Here is a 25,934-nt window from a genome sequence, read left to right on the forward strand (position 1 = left end):
TTAAATTTTGGTATTTGCTGTTGCTTCATCTATATTTATGATTATAAAAAATACAATGACCCAAATATGTTGTCTTATGATTCTCTTTTCTGCTAAGGTCAAGTTCACTTTGTATCATAGTGCCTGTTTTTCATGGCACCACTGCCAAATGACATTGCAATCTTAATAATGTTCTTTTAATCTAGTTCTGCATTTTTAATTTCAAAGTCAGGAAAGGTAATAATTAAGGTTGCCTGTACAGTTTTAACTTGGCTCCTGTGTATATGTCCATCCTGATAAGGGTGTTTATTTACACAGGCATGGCGATTTTTCACCCAGTCTGTGAGCATCCCCAATCCTGTATGTGTGTAAAATAGCTATTGAAAACTTTTCCTGTTATATGCTCTTAGGTCTCACTTATTGCTTGCTAGCCAAGTCTTGTTATGGAGAGACAATTATTAATTCCATTGGGTCTCTCCAGTGGTGTTTATCACTGTTGTTTTATGTGTCTTTCAAATAAGAATTTCTTTTCACATGAGAGAGGTTAGTACTCTTAACTTTCTATAGAGAGATAAATTGTTGTCACTGAAGTTTGCTGATTCTGAGTATGCAGTTTGAATTGTCTACAATGTGGTTTTTGGGTCAACTACAATACTACTAAATCCACTGAATTCTGCACAGCTCTTCCTTTGGACAGTTTCTCCTTGTTAGCTGGAGTCAGCAAGCAGGACACAGAGAAAAAAGGTCTCTGCTCCATGAGCTGTGCTTGAGATGTCTGATCCTGGCCCAGAACTGCAGTTACTGGGGAAATGTAAACACAATATGGACTTCTCTTATTCTGAATGAAATTCTGAATAACAGAATTCTCTGTATGAAATTCTCTGTATGAATTCTCTGTATGAAAACATAGCGTGTACAACTTCTGAGGGTGACAGACTCCACCTTTCCAATGGGAAAAATAATCACTTCTCTTCTATCCAGTATACTAAAGGTTGCAATTCCCACCTAGGCTGAGACATTAGTTTCTATTTTTGTTCATTCTGAGGATTTGCAAACATATGTGATGTATTGGGGCTATATCAGCAGATAATGCTGGAGATGGAACATTTTACTAACTCCTATTTAAACGGTTACATTTTTATGGATAAGTGCAGTTTTTGGTTTGGGGTTTTTTTTTATGGGTTGGAGTTAAACTAATTTGAGAGTGGGAGAGGGTGGCATTGTAGGTCTTTCACTTAAAAATCAGAACATTCATGTGGTGACATTAATATTTCACTGTATTGGGGCTCCTGCATAGCAGAAGTTCTTTAATGGAACAAAATATCTGACCAATGCTCTTGACTGAATCTCCCCATGCCCTGTCTTCTCCATCACCATAGAAGAATTCAGTTTCAAGTCCAAATACCCAAGTATGGACAGATAAAAGCAGCATGAAGCAGAAATAAAACAGTGGAACTTCAGATGATTTTATGAAAGCCCCAGACATGTGAAAACATGATTTTATGATGTGACCTTTTGGTGATCATTTGGTTGTCTACTGTTTTAACTTCTTTAAATTGGTGCAACAAAATTGAGAACTAGAGGGGGAGGGTTTCTGAATATTTGTTTTCCTTATAATTAATTTATTTACATATATACAATAAGAACCATAATCTTTTTGGTATTGATTTTATTTGTGTACAAGTAGTTGACTCATACTTACTCTTCCCCCTTTAAGCAGGAATTTTAGCATAAGGTCACTGTAGCTGCGAACAAGTTTATAAATAAGGAAATGGTTTTGTTTGAAATACAGTTTTAGACTAATAGGTCCTTGAGTCTCATTTCAAAGGTTTGTTGTTTGTTTTTTTTTTTTTTAATTTAGCTAAATTAAGAATTTATAATTTAAATTAATTATGAAAAATGAAAGAGCATTCAACATTAGCAAGAGCTTAACCAGAAGCAAGGAATAAAGGAAATGTGTACTGGTGTTCCTGACTTGGGGTTTTTTTGAAACTTTCGTTGATCTTATAGATGGGAACCTTTTGGAGCTCAATCAGGACAAAAGCAAAGGCCTGTACTTACCTAGAAAGGAAGAACAACTCCATCACAGGGCAGGGAACAGCTGTGGTCAAGAGACCTAAGGGTCTTGGTGGACCATGAGCTGATCAAGCCTGAATAAAAGCAGAGTTGTAGGATTCAAAGTTTAGCACACTTGTGTATCTGGTAGCATTTAGGACTTAGCCTTCTGCAGGGAAGGAAACATGAAAGGAAGCACTAAGTGTTGACCATTTCTAAAAACATGAGCTTTGAGTAAAGCCTTCTGCAGCTTCAGTGACTATTTCAGCCTGGACTGAATAGTCAAAAGAATAGGTTTCCATGGGACAGTCAGTAAGTTTGATCATATTTTCTGTTTATCACCTCTGCAAGCCTGCCTGTAAAGGGAAAAAATAACAAATAAGCCAGTTTACATATTGCAGCACTCCTAACGTGTTTGAATCAGAAGAATATCAGCAACAACTACTGCAGATTGAGAGTTAATTTTTAGGGTCTTGTGTAGTTTAGTCCAAATCTGGCTGTCACATCCCTATGAAACAGTAGCTGAGTATCTGATTTCTCTAGCCTTAATCATATTGGCTTTATCCTCTAAAGGATGCTTCAGAAGATATAAGCATTGCTAAAAAGCAATACAATGTGTGTTTGCAATACAAGGTTTACTGGGCATAATGTGATCCTGACAACTAGGCTGGCAGTTTCTCTACTCAGGCTGGTTTGAGTCCTACCAGATTGGCACATATAGAATGCTTGTTTCTACCAGTCAGTATCTGCAGTTCTGTGCCTGCAATTACCATATCAGACAAAGAATAAGCTGTGATTATAATACATGCTATGTGGGAGGTCTTGAAATAAGCTCTCTTCTCAGTGATTGGCGGGAGAGCCTGAATGGCTTTGGCATAGAGAGCTGAGAAGAGTATTTCTGAATTGGTTTCACCTTTACTTCAGAGAAACCAGGAGGGCAGTAATTTCATAATTTCTTAAAAGTGTTATCAAGATCTAGAGAAGAATAGTGTTATCTGAATTTGGAAGAGAATCCAACTGAGTGCTCTGCATCAGTAAACTTCAGAGGGCTCTATTAATTCGTCATGCTCGACAGGAAGAAAAGCAAATTGAAGGAAGTGTGCGCGTAGTGCTCTTAGCACAGTTTTGGGTTTAGCTGAACTTTACTCTTCAGTTCACTGGCTTGTGTGACATTAAGGAGACAAGAAAGGTCAGTCAAATGGTAACTTCAAAAAGGTGCAAAATTCCAAGTATGGCTCTTGACTTTGGCCAGGGTGATGAATCCTTAGCTAACTATCAGAGAATGCCAGTAAACAAGCACTCTACTCTAGATGTAAATTGTGGTCTTTTGATTTTAAAAGAATTTGCAGTGATAAAGCAAAATTCCCAAGTTCCCACCACAATAAAGCAAAATAGATTTTGTGAATTTGTTACTCAAAGTTTTTAACAGGCTCTAAAAGAGGGAGGCTTTGATTTGTGTAAAGCTGTTTATGGTGCTATTGAGATTTGACCTCTCTCTTGATGCGATTAAAATGGCAATATAATTAATACTGTTTCCTGACACTAGGGCCAGCAGGTCAGTAGTTGCCAAAGAAGGAAAGATGTTATTTCTAGGAGCCAAATAAGAGCTCTACTTTTTGAAGTTCTGCTTGTACTAAATGGGATTTCAGTTTGGGAGATAAGGGAGCTGTAAGCAAAATCTCAAAAGTGCAGAAATGAAGGATTCTTTGAACTTCTTACAATTGACCTACAAGTTTCTTTAACCTGTGTGGACCTCCTGCATAGACCTGTAGCCACTAGATTTATTCACTATGCCCAACTCTTCTTCACATGAACAGTGCTGAAAATTGTAGTAAGGCTGGCAAGCTTCCAGAGTCAGCAAACCATTGTAGAAACATCTTCAGTCTTTGAAGAGCAAACACTAAAGAACAAAGGAGTGTTTCTCAAATGTCCACAGATGGAAATTAGCCCTGATCATTTATGGATGGCTGTTAGCAGAATAGTGGCATAAATTAGAAATACCAATGAAATGCTATTCAGGTGATTTAATCAAAGACAGCAAGGCCAACTAGTTCAAGAAAGAAAGTGAAAAGGAATAATTCCAGAGATGACTGCTGATTTAACTTGTTTCAATTAATACACTTCAACACCCTTGAAATGCCTCCAATTGATGAATGCTATAGTAATGGCTACTGAATCAATCAAAAATAAACATGTTCATTGTGGGTGCCTTTTGAATTTAAAACATCCAGAGGAGAAAGTTAAGCCATTGGGCTAATTTAAAGCACCTCATCATTGCAGTACATAGCACTCTTCTTTCTTGGGTAACACATGCCTGTGTGCACTAAGAGGAAGCTGGAGTGGATGGGCAACCCAACTGAGGTCACAGAACCATCATGTAGCAGAGAGTTTTCTGTGTGTTCCTAAGAGATATTTATATATCAGTTCCAGGCTAGACATATTTTGCAATTGTGGGTGTGCTTGACAACTGAGAGAAACTCTTCTGTCCATCAGTACAGCCTGATTGTTTCTAGGTACTGCTCCATGAGCATTACATCTGTTCTCCCAAGACAAAATGCCAATTTACTCCTTGGAAGTATTTTTTTGGATTCTGTTGACCAGCAGTTTTCTCTGCACTGTAACAATTCAAGCAGCTAAATATTCTGATCCTGACCAGATTAAGTAGTGCCCTTTAAAAATTCTGTGTGATCATTGGACCTAATTTTTTTTGTGCAGTAGATTTATAAGTTTCAATGCTTGTGAACACCTGTGAACAGATCCAACTGTGGATGCAAAACACATCTTCAGGCTGATATCCCAGAATTCCTGATAATGAATCAATAGCAGTTTTACTGTCATGCTCAACTGGGGTATAAACAGATACATAATGATAATAGCAGCATTGCAATAGCCTGTCTAATAAAAAATAATAGAAAGAAAGCTAGATGTAGGATAGGAAATTTCAGTTAGAAGGGATCTACAAAAATCATTTAGTCCAACTGCCTGGTGGCTTCAGGGCTAACTGACAATTAAACCTGCAGTTAAGGGCATTGTCCAAATGCCTCTGAAATACCGACAGGCTTGGGGGCATCAGCCACCTTTCTGTGACTGAAGTGCAATACAGAATCCATAAGAATTCCTTACAGTAGCTAACTGCCCCAAAGAATTGCATTTTAATCACCTTGTGTGCTTGGTATTTAGAACATAGTTACTGGGTTTTATTTATCATAAAAGATACATAGATTGATTTGAGGGAGTTTTCTGGGGGAAAACTGGAGGGAAGACCCCTTTTTGACTATATGGTTCCAACCATCTTAATTTAAGTTATAATGGACAAGCTCCCAACTTTCTGGTATTCTCTGTTAGAAGCCGATCCCAAGCCTGTCACCATGATGGCAAGGAAGAGAGTCTTTGGAGAGGCAGCATCTCATTTGCAGTGAATTCCTGGATGATTTTTCTTAAATTGGCTCTTCCCCAGGAGTAGCTTAAATGTGGTTATCCATTTAAATAGTTTACTACTGGGAAAACAAAGCTCTATAAAGTACAAGATCTCATTTGCAAAGGGGGTCCTGGGGATCAAAAGTGGATTTACACGTGCCATGTGCTGCAGTCTCCATCCTCTGCTTTTCCTGCTGTTAGGAAATAATTTGAAAATTATCTAAAATAAGAGCAATATATTCCATGGCTGAACAAGAAGAGGTTCAGATCTGTCTCCGCAGCAGAACATGGAGTGGTAGCCTGTAGTATCCCATGAACTCTCTCCTCCTGGTCAATCCCCAAGCCCTCATGCCTAGAAATAGCAGTAACTACTTACCATAGAGGTAGCTCTCCTGGGGGAAAAAACTGACTCCCAAATGGACCCTTTGTGTCACAACTTCCTCTGGTTTCTCCTTCCCCTGATATTGGCTTGGGTGGGCACCCCCCTTCCCCTAGAGTCCAGCCCTGTCCCCTCTGCCCAGCCCTCGGCTCTGCCCCCACCCCTTCCCCTTTTTAGGCTGCCTGCTCCGTGTGGTTCCCCCTCTTTCTGGCGGGGTTTCCCTTCACCTACTGTGTTACTCTGCTGGAATAAAACCTGGCAAAAGAGCCTTTCTTGCCTCTGTTGCTGAGCCAGTTGTGGTGAGTGTTGAGTGGAGGCTTGACTCCATTTCCTGAATGTTAACTCAACTTGCTTTTTTGACAGGAGAGGTTTGTTGGGGACAAGAAATAGGCCCTTCAGCAATAGTTCCTGTAGCCCACAGGAAAAAACAAGTGAGCAGTTACTGGGAGGAATAGCACAAACTCTTCCCAGGAGGCATGTCTCAAAGGAAAGGCTTGGCTGTAGTATATGGGGACCTCTGGCCATGGTTGTACTACAGTCCCAGGACTGTTCTTTAGTCATAAGAGCATCTGCATATAGCAGCTTGTGTCCATGATGATTAAAAATAAAAAGAAAAAGGAAGAAGTCTCTCATCCTCTGAAACAGAGAGGCTGCCTCAAAAATGACTGGCTTGCTGATGGTGCCTTGAATCATGCCTATGTCCAGACTATGCAAAGGATTGGTCTAAAAGCAAGGAAAGTTACTGGCAACACTTCTTCTCAGAGATCCCTTGGAATTATGTAGTGAAAGGCATTTCTTTGCCTCGTGTTGGGTTTGTGTGGCTTGCTTTTGGTAGCATGGGGAGCCACAGAGGTGGCTTCTGTGAGAAGCTGCTGGATGCTTCCAAAACATCTGGGAGAGGCAATCCCTGATGGCTCCAAAGACAGCTATGCTGCTGGACAAGGCTGGGCCAATGAGAATGCCTCTGTGATAACACAGTTAAGGAGAAATCAAGGTTGTTGTGCAGTTGTAATTCCAGCCAGAGAAGAGCTGAGCTAGAACATATGAGAGGAGCAGCCCTGCAGACACCAAGCAGGGTCAGTGCAGAAGGAGGGGCAGGGGGTGCTCCAGGCGCCAGAGCTGAGATTCCTCTGCAGCCCCTGGAGGAGACCCACACTGGAGCAGAGGAGTGCCTGGAGGAGGTTGTGACCCTGAGGGACACCCATGGAGAGAGGGCAGAGAAGTTCATGGAGATCTGTCTCAGGGGAAGGACTCCTGTCCCTGAGTGGGAGAAGCCACCAGTGAACTGACCACAGTCCCCATTCCCATCTCCCTGCACTGCTGAGGGGGGAAGTAAAGCTGGAAGGATGGGGGAAAGGTGTTTTTAAGGGCTTATTTTACTTGTCATTATCCTGCTCTGATTTTGTTAGTAATAAATTTGTTTTATATCTCTGAGTTGATCCTGTTTTGCCTGTGATGGTATTTGGTGTTTGGCCATCTCTCTCCTGGGCCTTATCTCAGCCCATGAACTCTTCATTAAATTTTCTGTCCTCTGTCCAGCTGCAGAGGGGAGTGAATGGCTTTCATGGGTGCCTGGCAGTGGGCCAGTGCCAACCTAGAGCATCACCTAATTTAGGGAGAGAATAAGCTCAATCCTTGGGTCCAAACTGCAAGTGATAAAAGCTCTAAGGAAACAATGCTGCTTTCATACATCCAACATTTCTTTACTTGGAATGACAGTTTGGGGAATATCTTTTGGGAAATATTCTCCAAAACCATCCCAGGCACAAGGAGTTGCCCTGAAAATAACAGCCATCTTACTAATGATAAATGAGCACTGGGTCTTGGTACTTGTATGCTTCTTTGAAAAATCAGAACATGTTTTAAAAGCTTCCACAAAGTCCATTAATATGATGTTGGTTGGAACAGATTCTGCTATTATGTGTAGTTTTAATTTCCTTATCCAATAGAATTTTAAAAAGTTTCAGAAATAATTTGCTATATTTAGTTCAGTTTGGGTTTTTTGGGTTTTTTTTTTTTTTTTTTTTTTTTTACTTTTGAGTAAAAATTTTTTGCTTAATTTTTTGTAAATTTATTTTACTCAATGCTCTGGCCATTGTGTAGTCTGGGTTTGGCTGAAGTCTTTTTTGGGAGTTTAAAAGACCTCAGAGACACATCTAAGAGCTTAAACATAAGTATAAAATACAGGGGAAAAAATAGGGAGACCTTTATATGTACTATAATGTATATAGAAAGGTACATGCTTTTATTGGCATACTATTAGCATTAAAATTTAATAACATATATTGCATCTCTGGACTATTATATATAAATGAAGAAGACAAAACTCCTTTTCAGGTAAAATACATAACTTCAAAATATGCATATTTCTCCTACATATTCTTCATTTTTTCTGCTATCTCTTTTATCATAAACACAAAAAGTATTTACAGACCCTGAAGGAAGACATAAAATTTAAGACTGCAGGTAGCACTCCTAGGTTTTTGAATTCTCTAAAAAAAAGTGATTTCAATTTACTAAATATAATCACAGTTATTATATTCAATACGTGATCTTCATTTATTTTTTGAGGGGATAACTTGGAGAAGAGAGTTGAAGTTTCATATACCTTATAAAACCAGCATTTTATCATGTTGATATTTGTCTTCTTCTGTGAACAATGGTTTCCATTAGTGTCTTGTACAATTACAACTGTTTGATTATTAATGCATTCATAAAACATATTTTTTTACCCTACTTCTGTTTCATTGTTCATTCTGGCTGGGAAGGCAATTTCTTTCTAAAAATCAAAGACCCTAGTTGCCTAATCTAATTGTATTCTCAGTTTACTTTAGGCAGAGACTTTAGTTGATCTAAAGTAAAAAATGTTGGTTTATGCTGTATGCCAAGTGAACAGAAGCTGTGCTTTCCCATTTTTCCCTGCCTTTATTACATAATTGTTATTCCTTATTACAAAGTGTCTGCCCTTATGTTATTTATTTATTTTGCAGCAGGTTCCTTTGCCTTCACACTTGTTCTAACTGGTAGTAAACCCTTAATGCCACAGTGACCAATGGTAAATCACCATGTCTGGCGCTGGGAGACAAAAGAAGCAGGAGGGATCTGTGAAAAATGCCTGCAAGAAGCAAAGCACAGCATGGATGGAGATGATTCACGTCTCTGCAGTGAATCTTCAGTAAAAGGTAGCAGAGCAGAACCAAAGACCATTTTCACTCATCTTGAATTCATTTCACCTGATCTCTAAAGTATTTCCCTGCTACCCACCAGAGCTTTGAACCAGGCTGCATGTTTGAGTACTTGCTTTTTTATTTCTTTTTTCTTTTATTTCTAAAAAAAGTGAGTGCAAAAAAGGCAGCTAACAGAGGGAGAAGCTACAAGCAAGGAATGCAAAAAAGAAACCAATTCGGACATCTGTCTGTCCATACCTTGAAACTTTCACAGATTTTTATGCAATCTGATTTAGAATAAGAAGTTTCCCAAAAACATGTAATGATCTCAAATTCCCAAGTTACTTAAATGCTTTTGGAAAAGTTGCTGGAAATTGATGCATCCATACTTAAAAAAGAAATCCTTTCTCTTTAACAAAGTCTGCTGGTAATTTTTTGTCTATTTTTATTGCTATTTTAGCTGTTTCCTTGAAAAATTAACTTTTTTTTTTTTCTCTCTCTTTTGCAAGTATTGTAATGCCTTTGATTGAGTTTGATTTAGTAACTTGGGACTATCTTATTCCTGTACATATCTATGTAAGTTTCTGGTTATTTTTAATTAAGCAGAATCAAACCTGTTGCCCTTCATCCTGAAAAGCTCTAGCAAGATGCTTATTAGTCACAGACTCAAAGTAAGTAAATTTAAGCTTGCACAGATAAAATTACACTGAGTTGAGGGTGACTTTATGAATTGTTGTATTCCTTTCTAGCACACACAACTGCAAGCATCATACAAGCTGAATTCCTTGGGGTTTAAACTGGTGATGGGGCTAGCCCTGTAGTATGACTGAAAAGACACTGTGTTTTCCTGCTTTCCTGGCTTTTTAGGCATTCCAGCTCATTTCTGCAGGACAAGAGACTTGGGATGCAAGTCTGCGTGCTTTCTGATTAACTTCAGCTGAAGTTGGAAAAAATCAAAACAAGATTTTGCCACTATTGGGGCATTGAACCTAGATTCCTCATATGTAGAAATTTCAACTTAATTTCACTGGGGAGTTTACCAAGATTACCTTGTTAAATTCTTTGGGAAGCGGCTGCATTTTTCCTAGCTGCTGAGGCTCTCTACTTGTTTCCTATTCTGTCCACAGCTGAGAATTTTAATAATCATTCCCCAGGCTCCCTCTTTTCTTGTAAGAACTCTTGGCTTCTTCTCACTTTTGTGACTGAATTTTGGATCCTTCTTAAAAAAAAAAATTCTTAAAGTTTTGGCCTTGTGGAAGTAATGCCATTGTTCCTTGTGTAGTACTACACTGTGTAACCTTTGTTGTAAGATTTATTCTAGATACACTGCTGAAAGTTTAAAAGGAGCTGCTAAGGCCTGTGGATCTGAATCTTTGCTAAAGAAGCAGTAATTTACTACCCAGGAAGTGATAGACAAAGAGGGTTGGAAATCATAACACCATAGGAAAGTGAAGTATGGCCCATTTCTTCTTGCACATTCAGGGTAGAATCTTTTTATGCTTAGTGGTCTGCTTTGCAAACATTCACAGGAGCCCCTGTGCTTTCATCTTAAAAGAGTGAGCCTGCCAATATATCTTATGTCACTGATGCTATATGTTGCAAGGGATAACATTTTCACTAAAGCGGGGCTTTTGATTTGCCTGGGTTATAAAAATATAGCATCAACCCTTTTATTTTGCTGCCATCGGTGATGTTCCAGGCCCTCATACCTAGAGGTGGCTCTCACTGCATGTCAGGGTACTGGCAGAGAATACAGAGTGCTCACCCTGCTCTGTCTCAGAACTGCAGCCACAGCCCAAGGTGGCAGACAAAGGAAAGAGAGAGAGAAAACACACGCATGTGTTTGTGCACGCGTAGGCAGTGCTAACAGAAGGGAATTAGCTGGCTCAGAGCTTTGATTATTGCCTACAGAGAGCTTCAGCTTTGGTCTCTTGTGTGAATCAGTCAGTTCCACGATATCCAAAAGGGGTTATCAGCTGACGATTGTTTGATTGCCTGTGAAGTAATTAGTTTGAACTGGGCTCCCCCAGTGAGACTCCCCTGGGGTCTGTGCACCCTTTCCAGGTGCTCTGGGGCCAGATGAGGAGGTGATGCCTCCAGGCAGCCCCAGCTCCCTGTAACCCTCTCTTTGCTGGGGTAAGGGCTGCCTTTGCCACAGCACTGCTGATGGCTTGCTGTTGTAATTGCATCCAGACCCATCTCAGTATAACTGAGCCAAGTAACCCTGAGAGCTGAAATAAGCTAAGCTGGCTGGTTCTGCCAGGGGTGGTGGGGAGATGGCCACACAAACCCTTGTGGAGGAGCTGGTGGGCTGTTAGAGGGGCTGGCAGATGGGGCTGGGGCAGCAACCTGTGCAGCTGACACAGCTTTGTCTGCAATGGGATTGAAGGGGATCTACAAATACTAATGTGTTTTCTTCACTCTTGTGAAGAAGCCCATTTCCAGGGACTAAATGAAAGTGGGAAATCACCCTCTTGGCCTTATTTGCCATCCCTTAGTTTTCCTGTTACAGACACCAGTCAGTAAAGTCTAAACCTTGGTGCCATTATAAGAACAGCCAAATAACCATTGCTTTCTTTTAAATAAGAAGTTAGCTCTTAAATGATGAGAGAGTTTGTAATTCTTTGATCTAAAACAGTGTAAAAGTGCTCAGTGCAGCAAATATAAACACTAACTAGCCTGATAAACAACTACTCCTGTGGCCCTTCCATGGTCAAAGTGAGATTGGCAGACACCTGGATTATTCCAGTCCTGCAGCCAGGCTGCCTGACCTGTGTGTAAAAAGGGCTTCCAGCAATTTTAGCAAGCATTGAATTCACTGTTAAATTTAAAAGAGTGAGAAGTAGAGATTTTCTTTTGGTGCTAACATTTCTGGAGTGGTAATTTTGCATTACAGATGCAGTATAAATCATTTACTGTACTAATGGGATGGGAAATTTCTGTGGGAGGGAGCAGTAGCAGCTATCCTAGAGAAAGATATGAGGTGTGGCCCTGTAGTTTGCTTTTTTGCAGCCACTTCTCTGCCTGACCTGGAAGTTATAACTCTGTAATAGAAGTTGTCACCTTTTGGCCTCTGCACCGAATAACCCTCAAATAATGACCCAAAATGTGAAGTCTTTTAAGTTAAAAGTTTTGCACCCATCAAGTTATTAATGCATAGAAGAGAAGGTCTGTTATTCAGTCACATTAAAAAGCAGCTGAAAGCTTCTAAACTGGAGCATAGATGCCATTATGTAAGAATACATTTTTAAAGAACATATTCTTATTTTCATGAAATCCTCAATATAATCTTCATTGTTTCCTGTCTCATTATTTGACATGCAACATATGTTAAGTCCTCTAAAACCAACTCACCGTCACAGTTTGTGTGTGTTCTACACATATCTCTCCCCACTGTATCCCCTGTCAGCAAGGTGGTCACTTCTTATGATCTCTTTAGTCATCTGCTTCCCACTATTTCAAGTTTAAGTTCTTTTTCTGACAGTAGCTGGAAATGTTTCCTTTTGAGGGTCTCTGGGCCCAGATGGGAGGTGCAGCATGAGAGGAGCTCCTGAAGGTTGCACTGTGTCAGGGTTTCTGTGGTTGAAATGGCTCCCAAGGTATTAAAAAGTCTCTTTTTCCCAGCCCCACGACTGGAGAAGAAGACGAGATTCATCGGTTCTGCTTTTCAAGGTTGTTTATTTTCTCTTGTCTATAACATTCTTTCTCTGACCTGCTGAGGTCTGTCTGGCAAGTCGGTTGCAGCACACCGACTGCCCTTGGGGAGGTGTTAGCTTTTTATACTATGTGTACTTTATTTACAATAATTTTCCAATGCCTATCATTTATGTTAGACAGTGTCTCTATTCTAAACCAATCCAGAAGTGTCATCATCACAGTAGAAGATGGAGGACAAGAAGAAGAAGAAGAGGAAGAAGAAGAGGAAGAAGAAGAAGAAGAAGAAGAAGAAGAAGAAGAAGAAGAAGAAGAAGAAGAAGGACAGGACACACCCAGATTCCTCCATCTTGCCTCTTGAATCCCCATTCTAAAACCCCAAAAATCTACTTTTTCACCCTGTGATAAATTAACTATCTTTCTACTCAAACTCTTGTGGCTTGGAAATCTTCACACAAAGTTGGTAGTTTTTTCCATGGATTAAAATTGAAGGCACAGGTGTTTTTGATTCCGTCTCTGAGCCCCTTGCCAGGGTCTCGAGTCCTCCAGGACAGCCAGAGGAATGTCCTGGGTTCTGACAGCACTGTGGTGTTGCCTGCACTTCTGGAAGGAGCACCAACCCAGAGCAGTGCTGGGTGAGCTAATGTGTACTCTGCACAGTGATGCACCTTGGCTGGTCACACATCCCACACAGATGAAAAGTGAACCAGGGCATTTCCTCTCGACATTTTACTGGGCAGTTGGAGCTATTCACACACAACATGGAGTGACAGGCTTGCTGACTGTTTCAATTGAAACTCTTGTCCTCTCAAAGCATTACTTGGTACCAGCCACACAACTCCACCCCATCCGGTCCAGTAGTTTACATTTTAAATACAGACATGGCCAGATCCAGCCATTCTGGCTGCAGCAAGGTTGGACTAAGCAGTTCCTACCTCTGATCCCACCCTACGCTGCTCATTTCTTCTCATAGCACCAAAGGGTAGCTATTACGGTTCTGAGGCCTTTACTGCTGGACAGGTTGCCAGAGAGGGTGAGAGATTATCCTACCTACAAAACCCTTTAGACAGGCATTGTGGACAGAAGTTGGGAAAGGAGGGAAATCTGAATTACAGCAGGACCAATGACTCTGTCACAGTGCAGATTTTCCAAAATCTGGAGATGTTGCCATGCTGGTGTACTTTCTAAAGAAATGTTGTAGGATAATACCATTTGTCCAGGATCTGTAAAGTTCTTTATTGATTTACTAAAGTTAGTATTATTAAGGTTTCATTTTCAAGCTTTTACTTAAAGTTGTATCTACTTGTGAGTATTCAGAATGCTCTATGCATTCTATTAACTTTTTTCTGTTTACTACATCTAGATAAAAGCATGGACCAACACTTAACAGAGTTGTTATATTATATGGTGTTATTTTAGCACAAATGCTTACTGTTCAGCACTTGTGTAAGATCAGCCATGACAGCTGATGGTTTAAAATTTATGATTTTCATGTTGACAATATGATTTCAGCTCCAAAACATACAAACTCTACTTCAGTCTTCTTGTGTTTGCACATATAATTTTAAGCAAGAGGGAACAACTCTGGACTGTTCTGAAAATTGTATATCTTATTGCATTGTGTAATGTGGATTACATACAACAGAGGTGGCCGAAAAGTGGTTTCCCTGCAGACTCTGCCCTGACAGATTTGCTGTCTGCTGAATCCTGCAGAGAATTGAGGATGTGCATTACAATGCCTTATCTCCTGCAGGATGCTGTGAACTTTCAAGTTGTTTTCACTGTGTAATTCCTACAGTTTTTAAAGCCAGATAAGAGCAGTAGATGACTAAGGGATAGATGCAAAAAAATGCCATTTATGAGTAGTGTTTTCACATGTAGGGTCATACACATTGTAAATCAGATCATTGTCTAATTTGCTAATACATGGCACAGTTGTGCTGCAATGTAAAGCTACAGCAGAGCACTTACCCCATGAGGAGTACTATTACTTAATTGAATGCAGATCATGTGCCACAAAAGCAGACATCACATATATAAGGACAAAAGTGGAATAGGATGATGTGATGAAGAAAGGCATGATGCTTTTTTGCTTTGACACCAGATGATGAAGTGACTGCAATCCATATATTTCAACCCTTGTAATTCACGTATTTCATGCCATAATGATATTTATTAATTTATCTTCAGCATTAAAGTATTAATATTATAAATTGTGAATAATAGAGTCATATGCAGAATTGTATATTTTAAATCAGTGGTGAATTTACCCCAACACTGCTGAAAAGAAATCATAGCTTCAGGGTTTAAAACCAAAATTAGTAATGAAGTGAAGAAGTTGTTAGTGTGTTGGTGCCAGATTTGGCAGGGCAAAACGGAGCAGTTTTGTAAATTTAATCCCTCCTCCACAAAGATTACCTAAGCTAACTATTAGTAATTTGATATTTACTATTTAATGAGCTTGGATTTAAGCAAATAAATTTTTATCTTTGTGTTTATCCTTGTGAAAGTATAAACTGATTTATTATGCCAATAGCATCATCTCAGGTAAACCCACCAGCTTCCTTCATTCACACTGACTTGTGTGTGTGTTCCCATGTAGACACCTTCATTTTGAATATCCTTCTAATCCCTTATTTATTGATTTGTAGGTCTCTCATCAAGAAAACACTTCCTTTCAGCTTACTTAACTTCTGTTGACTCCAAGATGCTGGTAAAAAGCAGCCTCTTCCCAAGCAGCTTTGGACTTGCTGCACTTGGGTTCATGGCTGGCTCAAGGATTTGCTCTTGAGTGCTCTCGGTACTGTGAGAGAAAATCAGGTTTAAAATAACCTCAGCCAAACCACCCCTGTGGAGTGAGTAAGCCAAGAAAATTTCCATATGATATAAAGAAACAAGTACAGTAAAGGGGCAAAAGCGATCCTGATGAAAACGTGTATGTTCTATGGGTAGAAGTAGAAGCATTTCAGAGCCCTTGGAATCCAAGGGCTGGGATTGCTGTAAGCCATTGGCTTGTGTCAGTATTTAACCCCAGGCCCACACAGCCACGCAGTCACTTGTCCTATGGGATGAAGGGAGAGAATCATGAAGGTAAAAGTGAGAAAACTCATGGGCTGAGCTAAAGACAGCTAAATAGGTAAAGCAAAAGACACAAGCAAAGCAAGACAAGGGAATTAATTCACCATTTCCTATAGGCAGGTGTTCAGCCACCCCAGGAAAGCAGATTTCCATCATGCATAATGGAAACTTGAGCAGACAAATGCCATCAATCCAAATGTCCAGTCACCTTCCTCCTACTTCCCCCACCTTTGTATGCTGAGCATGAAATTGTGTGGTGTGGAATACTCCTTGGGTCAGCTGGGGTCAGCTGTCCTGACTGGGTTCCCTCCCACTCCTTGTGCACATCCAGCTTCCTCGCTGGAGTGGTGGGGTGAGGAGCAGAAAGGTCTCAACTCTCTGTGGGCACTGCTCAGCAATATCTAAAAAATCTCTATTATCAACACTGTTCTGGTCACAAATACAAAACACAGCCTCTTAATAGCTACTGTGAAGAAAATTAACTCTCTCTCAACCAAAACCAACTTGACTTACCAGCTCCCATCTCTGGCCGTGTGTTTGTATTGCTTCCTGAAATCCAGGCAAGACCTTCTCATTTATGTACCTCATTGTAAACTCCCTAACACAGTTTTAGAAAGTGGGACAAATATTGCAGCAGTATTAAGACAGGATAAATAGTAGTGTTTGCACCATTCTTTCTTTAGAAGCATGCACAGATTTACCCCTATGATTATTTTCTTCTTTGAAGAAGATAATATAATAAAAATAAAAATAAATTGGGCTTCTGACTTACTCCTTACACCAGAAGCTTCTGGAAAGCAGATGCAAATGTCCATTAACCATATACACAACAGAAAGGGCTGGGTCTAAATTATTTATGTGGTGTGCTCAGTGGGAGGCAGATAAGCACGCACTGGCAGCGGTTGCTGCTGTGGCATGGCGCTGAACTTGTCACTGGCCCTGGTGTGAAGAAATGCTGCATGGAGGGGTTTGAGACAAACCCATGCATGAGAGCTGAGGACTGTGTATTTGTTGTGAATGCTTTTAATTTCTCTGATCATAGATTGTTATGTAGAGTGCAGGGAACAGAGAGCAGCTCTCACCTCTCCTTCCAATGAATAGCAAGTCACCTTATTCTGTGATGTACAAGGCAGAGTAATTGCATCTCAAACGCGTGGTGCACTTTTGTTTAGAAGGTTAGCGCAAAATTGATTTATGAAACAATTTTCCCTGTTTCATGTCAGAGAGCCCATTTTCTGCTGAATAATTAGATGGGGGTTTCTCCTGTATGGTGACATACAGTTTTGTGAAGCAAGGGATAGTTGCTGCTTTTCATTAAATAAATCTCAGAGGAAAGTTTGTCTAGTTGTTCATGAGAATTTTTTTTCCTGTGACATTATTTCATAGATTGATTCTAGTTGATTTTGGAAGGGTAATTTTTTGAATTGTGTTTACCTGTGTTCACCATGACATGCAGTAAACAACTATCTTGTTCTACTCTAGAGGTAACTGTCGCTTTTCATCTCAAAATCATAATCTTAGATCAACATATGTGAGAATACCTGTACAGTATAATTGCACTGGACATGGAAATAATTGTCTTGCTGGTCCTCAGACTATCCCCTGGGCTTGCAGTTCAATTGTGAGAACTTTAGGACAAAAATATTCTCCTGACCTGGTGCCTTTATTTTATTACAGTCACCTACAAGAGGCACGCACAGTTTATGCAAATTCATTGAAGATTTTTTTCATCCTTTACCATAGATTTTTAGGTAATTTTTCAAACTTTGGTAGCTAAAGTTATATACATAAATATTGCTTGTTTTTTTCTGGGTATCCATTTTAATAATGTACATACTGACTTGAATTCAGATGGCCAGTATATTTAATCTCCTAAATTTGAAATAGTACTCTACCTTTTATTAGTCATTGAATTGAACTATATATTTTTTTAGGAAATTATAGGGGTTCCAATGAGTTTCCTTACAATACAATTCAAATCTCATCAAGTTTAAACAAGTAAAGTTGAACATTAAATGAGCTATTTACTTTTTATAGCCTTATATTTAATCTGGGAATACAGCAAACAAAAACTTACAGAATATATTTGTTATGTTATTGGCATATTAACGCCAATTTTTAAAAAAATAGTATTTTTATGAATTTGTTAGACTAAGTGATTTTAAACATACTATAAAAGAAAGAAATCATAATTCATTGAACAAGGTGATGTTGTGACTTCAATTTTAAGAAACTGGTGATTCTACAGATCTAAGGTCATTGCTTCAAATAAATTTCTTTGTAGATATTTTCACTTTACATCCTCCTTTCCTTAGTGTAGACTGAAAATGTACTTTCTTTCCAGGGAAAACAGTACTCCATTCTGGATCTAATTTCTGAATCTGGCTTTCATCTCAGTGGAAGTAATCTTGACAGTACTTTAACACAAATGAAACCTATTTTATCTGTGATGATTTGTTTACTGTTTGTTGGGACATACCTTTAACACTTAAAGAATGTTAGGATTCTTCAGAAGAGAAGAAGAGGAGAAGGGAATTTTGTTTCAGAATATTTTGAGTAGTAGCACCATGGACTCTTTTCAGCTGGTTTTATAGTTATGCAATTTCTCTAATAAAAACACTATACATATTGGATTTAATACCTGGAATTATATTTCTCAGTTGGTGTCATGTGTTAGGCAGAGTCTTGTATGGGAATTATGAAAAAATGTAGATTTTCTAAACACATGGAGATGAAGGAATTACGTAAAATCTGACAATTATATGAAATATTAACAGAAATTCTGCTATGGATAGGAGGGCTTCTGGAAAGCCAGAACACATGCAGAGTGATGCAGGGTCAGATCTGTAAATGGATGGGAAGTTTAAAACTCTTCAGGCAGATGATTTCTGGCAAGGTAGTCCAGAATTTAAACTTCTGTGACCTTCTACCAAACCTCAGATAGCAAAGGCGGATTAGAAATAGTACTAACTGCAGTCATAAAGTTCATTCACCCAGACTGTAATCTTCCTTAAAATAGAAGTTACAGCCTTCTTGGGAGGATCATTCCTAAAGATTAACAGAGCATTCACTACTCATGGGGAAAAAAATGGGCCTAAAATTGGAAGGCATCATTTTATAAAGCGGATGTGGCAGGAGAGAGCGAGTTGTGGTGAAGGGATGCAAGGCCACCCTGGCATCTCAGAGGAAGCCATTAGGAGAACTTGGTGTGGGGGGAAAATCTCTCTCTTGGCATGAACATTACTGAGAAACTGGCTGGTCCCCACGCTGGCTGCCTATGCTGAGTGCAGGCAAGACAGACTCAGAACTCTGATTATATTGATCTATGTAATAAAAAATTTAAAAAGAATAAGGTTTTTTGTTGGTTTGGTTTTTTTTTGGTTTTTTTTTTTTTTTTTTTTTTGTAGGAGCAGAAATGAATTAGGAAACTGATTGTAGCACAGACTGGTAACTTATTGATCACTGTTCAGGGCAGCTGGAAATAGAATAAAGGGACATGAGGATGGGAAAGTCTGCAGCCACCCCACAAACAAATGAATAACCTCTGGCTAGCATATGTGAAAACTGAGATTCAGATTCATAACCCCTTGATCATGCTACATGGCAGAAATTTAAAAGAGAGTCAGAGATGGGAAACTTATCTCTTTGTGAAATTTGTAATTATACAAATTCTGGTACAATCTTTCATTGCAAGTTTCCCCTTGCTGTCCTGAGTGGTTTGCCAGCCATTGTACTCTGCAGTTTTTATATGTGTTGATGTAGACAACCATGTTGATAAGTAGATGGTTGAGATCAGTATATTTGTGGTGCCATTAAGAGACCTACATTATAGCACACAGAGAATTATTTATTCATACATTGAATAGCTCCCAATGGATATTTTACAATGTACATGGAAAATAGGGTCTGTGAGATCAAAATATAAATGTAATGATTGAAATGGGAAGGTTTGGAGAGGGAAGAAAGTGAGACTTTCTCATATATTTGTTCATTAAAATATCTATTTCCCTAAGAAATGAAACAACTGGCTGCCATGCTGCCCTCAGTCTTGGTGCTATTAATTGACTGACAGGCATTGCAGCATACTGAATTTGGTACAGGATTGAAGAAGATTGCTTGTAGATTTCTCCAGAGGATGTTCTAGATGCTATTGTGTTCTGGAATACTCTGCTGGAGGATGAAGAGTAGAATATGTACTCAACTCCATTACACCTCATCAGTGTGTGCTACAACCTGCATGCATTTCTCATGTTCTTCAGAAATTTACATTAAAAATGGCCCTAATCTGCTGACCTACTCACTGCAGAATTGTTCTCAAACAAAAAGACAACTCCTGTGAGGTGGGATAGTGCTTTTCATCGTGTTAATGTTCTTACACAAGTGGCTTAGCTGTGAAAACTCCCCTCAGGAAAGTACCAGGACATGAGCCTGAAGGTCCATCCCTTCTGATGGGCCATGACTGATAAACTCTGACAGGGAAGAGGCAGCTGTCACGTCTTAGGTGGTGTCAAAGACTCCCAGAGTAGTGGGATACCATGATCCACAGTATGATATCATACAGTGTAAAACTTCCCACCCCAGGAGAAGCACCTGGGCAATCCCAGTGAGCCTGAGCATATTAACCCACCAGACTTTGTTTTTCATGGGTTTCCCCCCATTGCAAGAGATCAGGACTGCCCCCATCAGTTTGACCAACAACACCAAAATTGCAACAATCAAGTCTAATTTGTGGATCCAAGGGTGGAGACTGTACACATTTCTGCTCTTATCTTTTTTCTCTTTCCTTTTCATTATACATTCTCTTAAGCATTATTTTTATGCTTTTATATTGTTGCATTTCTAATGAAAATGGCTACATTTCAAAATTTACCGAGTACCATATTGTACCTCAGTATTCTAAATTTTGCAAGTAAAAGTTTGTTATTGAACATCTTGAGAATTTTCTTGTTTTTCCTGCCCACTGCCTGGAGTAAATCAAACATCTTCCCCCTAAGCCCACCAAGCAGACCCAGCATAAAACCTTGGCTAAACTGCTGCTTCCTGCCTTTTCATTCCTTAATAACAGCAGCCCAGTGACTGACAAATCACACAACCAGTGCATAAGTGACAATTCTTAAAATGTAATTCAACTTCACATGGGACTTGAAATACAGTGAAAAGATTTTTATCTTTTCATATACATGAAAACAAATTTCAGCTTTGCAAGCACTGTGGGAGGTTTTAGAAACACTATAATAAAAGATTTGACCACCTCTTAAAGATTTTAGACAGGTAATGGCATATAATATTCCAAAATAGAAGTAATCCATCTTTTAATGATTTCTGCAAAAATTATTTCCTGTTTTCTGCAACTACATAAGTATATGAGAAAAATATTGATGTATTAAAAATTGATGATGAATAATAAACTGTCTTTAATGCAGTATATTTAGTAGTATATCTTTATATTTTCTGTGATGCATTAGTTTCAATGCAGGCTCAACTTGTACTTTCAATCTCTTTCCATAGCCCTAGTCTAATTTTTGTACAGGAGTTTAAACTGAGATATATTCACATTTTTTACAGATGTCCTACAGCTTTCTATTCTCAGACTCACAGTCTGTGGAAGGTATTGCTGCACCCTTAATAAAAGAACTTGTCCCAAAACCATCTAATTTAGTGATTTAATATACCCCATATTTTGCTAAGGTCTAGAAGAAGATTTTGAGGATATTTTGGAAGTCCTCCTCATCATTCTATGGAATGACAATCAAAAGTACAGGTAGAGACAGTTCTGGAGTTGTGGTGTAACTTCCCTGTTCCATCCTGAGTGATACTCAAAAGCCATCTGAACATGGTTGAGGGCAAACAGATCTAGGCGACCCTTCATTAATGGAGGGTTTGGCCACACGACCTCCAGCAGTCCCTTCCAACCTTAAACATTTTATGATCCAATTTTTCTCTCTGTGTGTATTCTGTAGTGATGGCAACCACAAATAACAATATTTGATGAATAATAATAGTAAGGGTATTCTTGTGAGATGTATACTCAGTTAAAAGCCTTTTACTCAATGATATCTTCATAGATTTTCAGGAAAAAAAAAACAATCACAAAAAGATTGAAGCATCTATAGGCTATAAATATCTCTATTTCCATCTATCTATCTATCTATCTATCTATCTATCTATCTATCTATCTATCTATCAATCATTTACCTACCTACCTATCTATATCTATCTCTATAACTAAATGTAGTTTATCTGTGGATGTCTATATCTATCTATAGATATCTGTAGTATCTTTACAGGCTTCCATACCATGATTGCTACTTTTTGATTAAAACAATAATATCATGCCTGACTCAGTACAACACCTTCCCTACACACACACATATTTGCTTAAAATTATTGTGTTGTGGAGGGATAGAATGTAAGAAAATAAAGATAGTGCAGAAGGTAGTCTCACAGCTGAGGTGTTGCAGCTGTACAAATCACCAAAGATTAGGAACACCCTTAATAGGCTACAGCTGTGTCCAATAAGAAGAAGAGTGCTACAAAAGAGTGGGTTAGCTGGGTGAGGGGAGAGATGGAGTTTGTTGGCTGTGAAGAAGAAGGTGTCAGTGCTGCAAGGAGATGCCCATGAGACATGACTGACAAGGTATGGGAGCTTTGCAATAAGATGACAACATTGTCTCTGCTAGGAACACTCCAAATTGCTGTATTTAGAAAATCAAGCTTCTTTTCTATTATTTTGTGTGTAGAATATCCTTCTCTGGTTAAAACCTGCTGCTTGTTTCCACATACACATTCAGTTGGACCACAGTTACTTGAGTAGTGATGAAGTTTAGAAGTTAAGTGGTTGGGTTTTTTCTTTTTCCTGCAGGGAATAGGATTTATAGCATAAGACAAAGAACAGTTTACAAAAGCTTTATACAAAATTTCATATATGAAAGAGTAAATTAAGGAAGTCACTTATTTCCCTCCTCTTTCAAACTTTTCACTTAAATCTAGATTTATCTGCATATAAATATATGTAGGACATTTTCTGTAATTGCTCTGCTAGTAGAGCAGATGACCTGTCAGATAATAGATAATAATGTACTTAGCATTTAAATAATTCTTTCCTATATATTATTAGAAAGCATTTTAGAAATACAGTCCTATCAATGACCATTTTACAAACAAAGAAAGGAGAGATAAATTAGTTGATTTGTTATGAACTAAGCAAAGGATAAAAACAGATTAAAACTTAGGGCTGTAGGATAAAATTCTTATGTGCTGTACATCAACAAGAAGTTTGCTATTCATTTTATGAAGCAACAATTTTATCCTGACTGTCCAAACTTCTCCTCTATTGTATAGCCTGGGACTGGTTGCCTTTACCTACACTTGAGATGATTGACCTGACACAGGGAGTTAAAACTCTAAAATAATACTTTGGTTTGAATTTTTGCTTTGCTTATGGATGAGCTGTCTCTCAATTCAGCTATCTGCAATTAGAAATTTAAGCTGGAGTATGCTGAGCTTCTTTTTTTTTTTTTTTCCTGACAGCAAGGAAAAGATGCAACTCTAGAGTATGCTTCTTTCCCACTATTTGAAGACAAACTTGAATTATCAGTTTAAGTTGGTCCTGCTGTCAGAAGAAACAGTCTTGGAGTCTTCCCCCTTCTTCATGTGTTCATCATGAAGTGTGAGATGCACCATGTGGTGAGTGGATCTGAGCTAAAACAACTAACCTTGGGTGAAAATGGCTGGTTTTCAGCCAGATCAGCTCCCTGAACAATTTACCATATATTCATACAAATGTTGGTATCAGCACAAGACAAATCTGTGCAGGACTGGGAATAGGGCATGTGAGTAAAAGCAGTGCAGGCCTGCTTTCTTTCCCTGGTAGCATAAGGTTAAAAATGTACTGAAAACCAGTCTTAGCCACCTATGCTGGTTTTGACTGGGGCCGTGTGTTTGGGTTTGTGACCAAAATTGTGCTGATAATTCAGGGCTGGTAGTTTTACTGACGAGCAGCATTTACACAGACTCTAGACTCTTCTGCTTCTCACCCCACCCACCAGAGAGGGGGCTGGGGGTGCACACGGAATTGGGAGGGGACATAATGAGGATAGGTGACCCCAACAGACCAATGGAATATCCCACAGCATCCCCCCATCCTCCTTGGTGGGGCTGAGCTGGCTGCTGGGGTTAAAACATGACACAACCTACCATATTAATCTCACCTAGAGTTTATGTGCAATCACTGCTACCTGGCGTTAACCTTATCAGATAGAGTTTAGTGTGATATTAGTTCAACAGGCTTTTTAAAACTCCACCTTGTGGCATTCACATTCTCTGAAAAAAATTCCTTTGCCCAGAATTTTTCTCCTAGGAAGCTGAGAAGCCTCAGAGAAAAGGAAAACAATTCTTACCTCATTTGCTTCTCATGTGTGGAATGTGTTTGGAGATTGTTTACCCACAGGTGATTGTTTGACTGGTCTCCAGTGTGAGTTGATTTGACTCTTTGGCCAATTGGGGCCAAGCTGTGTTGAGACTCTGGAAAGAGTCACGAGTTTTCTTTATTATCTTTTTAGCATTCTGTAAGTATCTTTTCTGTATTCTTAAGTATAGTATTTTTTAATATAAAATAGTATCATAAAGTAATACATTAGCCTTCTGAGAACATGGAGTCAGAGGCATCATTCCTGCCTTTGTTGGGACGCTCCCAGAGAATACAATACCACCTCCATAAAGGAATCTGACATGGTCAAATAACAGTTAGAGAAATGCTTTTATTGGAAGTGGAGATGCTGAATTCTCTGTTTATTTGTGACATTTTACCTGCAAAGATGTGAATTTCCAGATATCCTAATTTTGAAAATTTTAAGAATTACAAAATTGAAGAAGACTGAACAGGTTCACCCCATGCTCTGATTTTATACTTTATCTAGTTACAATTCTCTTAGATACTTGTTTGTTTTACTGAGAAGGCAAGCCCAAAAGGATTAAACCTTGCCTGCAGCTTTCTTTTTGTGCAAAAGTCAATTATGGCTGGCTAAATATCCCTGAGGTAAACATGTGTGAGGTTGATAATGTGGTTAGAATAGCAACAGCAGTTGTAAAGGAGACTGGTGTTCATGGAGTTAACACATTCCATATTGCTATCATGCAAAAAATTACAGACACTTCCAGTCAGGGAGCATCAATCAATTTTTGTTAACTTTCAGGATTTTTTTCTTCCCAATGGAGCTAATATTACATCTAAATATTATGTGTGCTGCATCTGTAAATTTCATTCCATTTTCTTAAGGAAGCCTTCTGTATGAAAAATGTGAGTTAAAAACGATATTATTTACCTGGTGCCACTGGATTGATTGTGGAATGGGTCAAATCCTGCCATCCTTAATGAGGAAAATATTGACTAATGGCTTAAGTAAATATTATCTGAATTCAATGAATGTTTGTTTGTCTTATGTATTAAATATTCAGAGGAGCAGAAAATGGTTCATAGCTTTTCCTCCCAAACACCACGGCACCTAAATAGCCATGTTCATGTTTACTATTTCCTTCTGTATTTTGGCAAAATGTGGCAGTTTCAACAGACACTGCTACAAACATCATATATCACCACAGTATGCAACCTTGTAGTAAAATGATTCACCTGGGAAATCCTGGAAGTTCCTTGCAATCAGAGAAAGGAGCTGAAGGTATGTTCTCACGGGTGGGTGGAGTCCTTTAACCACTGACTGCATTGAGGGAGGCAGAAGCTGCTGTACAACTCTTCCAAGTGCATTTTTGAGAAAAGGCTGATTTTACTGCAGAAGGAGGTAAAGGAACCCATGACATGCAGTCAGACAGAAAAAATAACATTCTTTCATTGGGGCTTGCCAGAGCTGTGCAGCATCAGCTGGCTTGAAGTGACTCCTGACACAGACATTGGCCCAACAACTCCCAACGTGGCATCCCAGGCTCTTTCCATGCATTATTTCGGACCCTAATGCCAAACTTTGGCCTTTGACTTTCCCTTGACAGGGCACCAAACTCCTTTGCCCCTCCAGTCTTCTCAATATATTTTGTTGCCTGGTCTATAAAATGGAAATATTTTAATCTCTTGGGAAGTTATGAATAGAAGAGTCTCAGAATAGATGCAAGACCCTCATCTACTGATGTGAGCCAAGGTTAAAATACCCAAACATTAAAAGATAGCAAAGAGGTGCAGAAGAAACTTCAATTTTAAA

The 25,934-nt window shown here is 39.0% G+C and overlaps 1 long non-coding RNA gene across 1 annotated transcript in view; it reads left to right on the top strand.

Moving 5' to 3' along the window:
- Positions 1 to 25,934, top strand: part of LOC113459309 (uncharacterized) — a 104,016-nt gene that overhangs the window by 34,784 nt on the left and 43,298 nt on the right. Inside the window, exon 2 of the long non-coding RNA XR_012579721.1 lies at positions 23,260 to 23,415. This is a non-coding gene — a long non-coding RNA (uncharacterized LOC113459309). The remainder of the gene's footprint in view (positions 1 to 23,259; positions 23,416 to 25,934) is intronic.

This window comes from Zonotrichia albicollis, chromosome 3 (genome assembly GCF_047830755.1).
Source record: "Zonotrichia albicollis isolate bZonAlb1 chromosome 3, bZonAlb1.hap1, whole genome shotgun sequence".
In the NCBI taxonomy this organism is placed as follows: domain Eukaryota; kingdom Metazoa; phylum Chordata; class Aves; order Passeriformes; family Passerellidae; genus Zonotrichia; species Zonotrichia albicollis.